The sequence below is a fragment of the Mus pahari genome, chromosome 2 (genome assembly GCF_900095145.1).
Source record: "Mus pahari chromosome 2, PAHARI_EIJ_v1.1, whole genome shotgun sequence".
NCBI classification, from domain to species: domain Eukaryota; kingdom Metazoa; phylum Chordata; class Mammalia; order Rodentia; family Muridae; genus Mus; species Mus pahari.
Genome location: NC_034591.1, coordinates 158,996,633 through 159,002,632, shown reverse-complemented (window position 1 = coordinate 159,002,632; position 6,000 = coordinate 158,996,633). Strand labels below are relative to the sequence as shown.

The following is a 6,000-nucleotide window of genomic DNA, read 5'->3' as shown; positions in this document are numbered from 1 at the left end:
ATGTGTGTGCATGTGTGTGTGTGTGTGTGTGTGTGTGTGCGCGCACGCGCATACGCTATAGATTCTTAAGGAGAGATATTCAATGGTTGTGATGGGTTCTCCCTCAGTGTCTGGCTGTTGAACCCTTTGTGGCAAGCCCTGGGTGGTAGGATGAACTTACTCTCTACCCATCCTTTCCTATCACAGGACCAGGCAGATGGAGTGGGATTCAAAATGTCCTAGCAGTGAAGTGGCTGGACATTCCCCTTGGCAGATCTAATTTTTATGTCTCATGGGCTTATTGTATTGACTCAGATCGTTTCCCTGTCCATGGAGGGCTGGCTCAGCTCTACCCAGCAGAGTGCATCAGGATAAGTCTCTGAGGTGGCTTTCCTCCATGTCTGTAGATCACCCACCCACCGGGCTGGAAGGTGGAGTATTGACTCTCAGGCTCTACAGGGTGCTACTGCTTCCTGGGAATGAAGTTGGGGGGGGGGCTGCAGGGCCCCACACTGTTTCCCAAGCCCTTCTGAGCTCACAGTGGGACATCTACTTTAAGCAGCTGGGCCATTTCCACGATTTTAAAAGCCTGGCTTCCTCAAGCACCATTTTTTTCTTTGACATTGCACAGATTTCTACATTTGGGTTATATTTAAAGAACTAGCCCCACCTTTCTCAAGATAGAGTAGAAAGGCTACCTGTGGTTAGACACCAATACTCATTCATTCATTCATTCATTCATTCATTCATTCATGGGGTCTCTCTGGGGTTTGACTCTGTCAGCACCATTGCTTCTGTCCAAATTTTCCATTCAGAATGTAAAACCATTGTTTCATGTCACAAAGTTCTTGAATAAATAGTCTATCTGCCTTTCCATAATACTTGTTAACGGGTTTTCACTGAGCTCCTGCACAAATATGTTCTCCCACATCTGTCTTTACAGTAAAAAACTTAGCTCAAACACCTTTGAGCCATCATTGCTAACTCTTTACTGAAAAGCAAAACCAAGCAAACAGTGTGTGTGTGTGTGTGTGTGTGTGTGTGTGTGTGTGTGTGTGTTGCACATAGTGCTGTATTTATGTGTATAATGAAGTTTGTGCTGCGTATATGCCTCTGTCATGGACTTAGCACAGTGTATATGTGAGAGTAATGAACTTAGTGTTGTGCCTACGTGTGCATGATGAAGTTAGCACTGTGAATATGTGTGTACAATGAACTTAGCACTGTGTGTATGTGTGTGCCTTGAAGTTAGAGCTGCTCTCCTGACTCAGGAGAACCAATGCGAGTGTTCTTACCACAGCCATGGGGATCAACTGAAGCAGGCTTAGTTGCCGAGGACTCAGATTGCTACAGGAAGTATGTGGGCTCTGTTGCGAGATGCTAAGTGATTTGTATGTCCGTGATGCTAAGGGCTAAGGGGGTAAGACACAAGACTTCTTGTTCTGTTCAAACCTCGCAGTGGCTTCCGCTTTTCCTCAGAATAAGCATTTGTCCTTGCTATGGTAAAGCAGGCCTTTTGGGCCCCAGAGTATCCAACTTTTGTATATGGCTAAACAGAGTTGATCTACAAAGTTCACAATCAAGAACCACCCAATGCTACTTTTAAAAAGCAAAGAGCTTTCCTAATGTTTTAAATACCCTAGGCCTTTTCCTGTTACCTCCCCAGACAGGGTGGGAAGGGCCAGTTTGCCCAGTACCATGCTGATTTGCCTCAGTGTTCTCTGCTTATAGCAGGGCTTGAACGGCCTCTAGCCTCTGTCTTGCCAATGTCCTTACAGTCTTACCAGGTTGTTTCAGATTCTTGTCTGCACATTCCCATTGACAAACAGAAAGCTTCCTGGGGGGGGGGGGTTAGTGTTTTGTTCTCTGCTCTGATCAGTAACTGATAGGAGAGGCTCAGAAAGCAGTTTCTAAATGAACAAAATCTAGACTTGCAACCCCTTTGAGTAGCATTGTGCTAAAGACCCAGAGAGTTAGGGGATGGAAGGATGGCCCATTGGCTGAGAATGCTCGCTGCTCCTGCTGAGGGCCTTGGCTTACTTACATGGGGCAGCTCACAGCTGCCTGGACCAACAGCTTCAGGGGGCCTGACGCCCTCTCCTGGCCTCCACAGATACCTGCAGACACACGCATGCCCAAACTAAAAATAAAATATATCTTTTTATATGATGGCCTAGAGACGTAAAGCTGAGAAACTAATAGAGTTGTCAAGAGACAATCAACAGAAGTTTGCATATTCTCCCAGATGAATCTACTCATTCATTTTATATACTGGCTGAGGTCCAACTTTATACGAGCAGAACCACAAAGCAAGCTAGTTTTAGAGGTGGGAAGTTTTGGATAAGAAATTGCAGAAAGTGGGGAGCAGGTAGTAAGGAGATGGGGATGGGGATGGGGAAGCGAGGCGTTCAGTTTGCGTTTTCTTTAACTTTAATATGACCAATTCACATTCATTTTAAAACATTATGTCATTTAATACCTTAGCAAATACTGGGCATCAGTATTGCTGCAGCTGCCCGCGGGCTCCACTGTGACGAAGGTGGGTTGTGCTGTCAGGCATCGCAGGATTGCGGGAGAGCGCTGCCCTGGTACCTCTGACTACAGGCACCCAAGTTCAGCTCGGTGCCCTCATCCCTTCAGTGTTTTCTGTCATGTCTACTGCATACGGTGCTTTTGACAAGCAAAGATTCGCTGCTGAAAAATTGGCAACAACTAGTAAGGCACAGCTGGAGCTCTGCAATGCCCTTGACGTTGGTCTAGGGCTTAGGTCTACATGGGATGGATGGGTGCAGGTCTGTATGCTGTGCTAGGAGAGTGGGTTATCAGAGCATGGGATGCCCGGCCAGGAGGTTTTAAAATGTATGCCGTATTTAAATAGCACATGGTTTATATATGAGATCCGTGATCTCATTGAATAGCCATTTTTTTATTAGGAAAATGACATGAGTGTTGAAAGAGTATAGATAAGCATAAGGAAATTCCAGAGTTAATATTGTAGTATGTTATCTTATCACCCCCCTCAAACTCATTCTAGTTTGATGCAATCTGTAATTGAGCACTTCTGACTGCGTGGTAACATACTCTTATCATTCCTGGGAAATACAAGCACATGTCTTGTGCCTTAAGATCATTTGGAGAGCTGGCTGAAGCCTCATGAGAAGGAAAAATTGCACAGGGGAAAAATTTTCTGTGTGCAGAGTTTAATCCAGGAAAATCCAGGAACAGTTGTACACATCCCCACAAAATTGTTTTTCTTCCTCTTTTCAGTCTGTTTTTAGCTATGCTGAGATATTTTGCATTTTTATGAAAAAATAGAATCATTTTGTCAATTCGTATGAAAAAGGTGGAGGTTTTGATATGGTTTTTAAGTTGAATCTACAGATGAACTGGTGGAAATTTTTTATTTTAAGACTTTTTTTACTTATGCATGTATAAGGGATGTCTTTCCAGCCTCTCAGTTTGTTTAATACTGTTTTTACTTTGTAACATACAAATATTCCCTTATTATTAAATTTATACCCATCATGTTTTCTCCCCTACTTTTACACATGGAATTATTTTCTTGATTTTTATTTTCAGAATTATTCAGAGCTAGTATATGTATACATGTTACTTTTTTATACAAAGTCAAGTATCCTTACCTTTATAGGCATCAGCCTTTTGGTCTTGTGATAGTTTAGGGACAAGATTTTCTAAATAAAACATTGTTTACAAAAAAGAGAACAGTTTACATTCTTCTTTCCCATTGTGAAACTTCTCTCTAATCCTATTTCAAATGATGGTGGTATGAACAGATTTGTCTGATTCCCAACCTTATGGGAGACACATGGTTCACTGTTAAATGTTGTGGGTATGTGTGTGTGTGTGTGTCTGTGTGTTTGTATGTGTGTATACATGTATGTATACATGCATGTATCTATGCATGTATACACGTATGCATGCATACATGTATGCATATGTATACATGTATGTACATATGCATGTATGTGCATATATATGTATGTATATATGTATGTATGTATGTATGTATGTATGTATGTATTATGTATTTCTTTTTTGCAGATTAACAAAGGTGCTTCTTTGGTGGCTGTGCTGAATGATTTTGTCCAAAAAGGGTGGTGGATCTTGTTAAGTGCTTTTCTCAATCAGGATAATTGTACAATAATATTGTTTATTTTATTGGAATGTTACTTCTTGCATTATTTGATGTTTAGACATCAGGATAAGTTTTCTCCCTGGAGTCACTGTCATAGGATTATGATGTATAATTGTTCTTAGCAGTCAATGTACTTGAAATAATTTTTAGAAATTTAGAAATTCTTTAAAGCCACTTATATCTTTTGAAATATAAAAATTAGCAAAATCAATTATCAAAGGCATAAGTGATCTACCCTATCACTTTATACCTGAGCTCGATACATTAGGAGCAATATTCTAGCATTGACCAAAAGTATCTTTTTAAATATTATTTTTAAATTTCTTCCCAGCACTTGGGAGGCAGAGGCAGGCAGATGTCTGAGTTCAAGGCCAGCCTGATCTACAGAGTGAGTTCCAGGATAGCCAAGACTACACAGGGAAACCCTGTCTCAAAATAATTTAAAAACATTTTTCTTTAAAATATCTGAACATGTAATCTTCCTGGTAAGATAGAACCTTCCTATGGAAAAGCTATGTATAATTTTAATGTATTTAATTTAATACATCTATTACATGATTTCAAATACTATTGAAAATGCTTAAAAACCTTGACTTCATAGAGAAGTTGGTCACAGGATAGGGCTGGGGTAAGCTTAAAATACACAGGGGAAATTATAACCTTTTCACTATAGTGAGACACCATGGTTATTATTTCTCTCACTAATAATGACACCATGGTAATATTTTCACCAAAAAAATATTTTGCATTTTTAGCTTCATGATATGTTTAGAAGACTTGCAGGGATGGGTAATATGACTAAATGTGAATTCGATGTTTCTACTTTTCTTAAGCTCTTTCTTACTTTTTAGCCTAGAAAGCCTTTCTTTCCAATACTGTCCTAGAATGGCCAGAGCTGAGCTGTGCCATGTGCTAGTGAACACTACTTACTAAGTGTGAGTGCCTACCAGGATGAGTTCTCTCGAGATCCGTGGCAATGAAAATATTTATAGCTTATCTTAAGTTAACTATGATAGCTTATAAAGTGATTATACTTATTCATCCCAATAAGACCAAACTTGGGAGCCCCACAAGATGCACATACATGCCCACATGGCTCAATTAATACTGTAAAATTATTTAAAGTGTCTTAACTGTCATATTTCTAAGATAGCTAATTCCCATTTTACGCTTCAAGTGTTGCTATCTTTTGAAATGTCATCTGCAAAGGGTTCCTTGGTTATTTCTTATGGATTATCCATTTACCAGTACTAAATGGCACAGTTCAATAGTTCCAACATTGGCTATCAATCGAGTCTAGAAAAAAGTATTAAAGTTAAATTTCTGAAAATTTACTCTAAAACTCTGTCATAGAGATGTTGCTTGTCTGACTTCATACTGTTTGATGTTTTAGACCTGAGTATTTGAAACTGCTCTCAGGTTAATCAACAGTTGCTGTTTCTTTTCTGTTTTTCAGTGTTATCAGAACAGAGAGTGTCGAGGACAACTGGAAGTAGGAGAGATCGACCCAGAGGCTCACCAGGTCAGGCCTGGCATTACCATTATTGATCATTATTTTCTGTCAGTTGTACAGCTCTCAAATGTCTTGACGCTTGTTTCTTGTGAGTACCAAGTGGGTGTTCTTTCACATTTTCTGATCATAGCCAACGCTCATGTGTCCGAAGCCCAGCATTTGGTTAACTGATTCGTAGGGTTTGAATGTGAAAAATAATTTAAAGAAACTTTAGTGAGTGGAATGAATTTTGAAACCTACTAAGATATGTAGATAGTCTGATTATGATTGTTCTTTTTATTAACATATCTTAAAATGAAGACTTCTTGATGAGTTTCCCAGAATTCAACCTTTAGAATACATGAAACGTTAA

General features: G+C 39.7%; 1 protein-coding gene across 5 annotated transcripts in view; it reads left to right on the top strand.

The window, feature by feature from the left end:
* Positions 1-6,000, top strand: part of Sox5 (SRY-box transcription factor 5) — a 943,592-nt gene that overhangs the window by 336,705 nt on the left and 600,887 nt on the right. For all 5 annotated transcript variants that reach the window (XM_029534576.1, XM_029534569.1, XM_029534568.1 and 2 more), the window contains exon 4: positions 5,592-5,657. The gene's annotated coding sequence lies outside the window, so the exon portion shown is untranslated. The remainder of the gene's footprint in view (positions 1-5,591; positions 5,658-6,000) is intronic.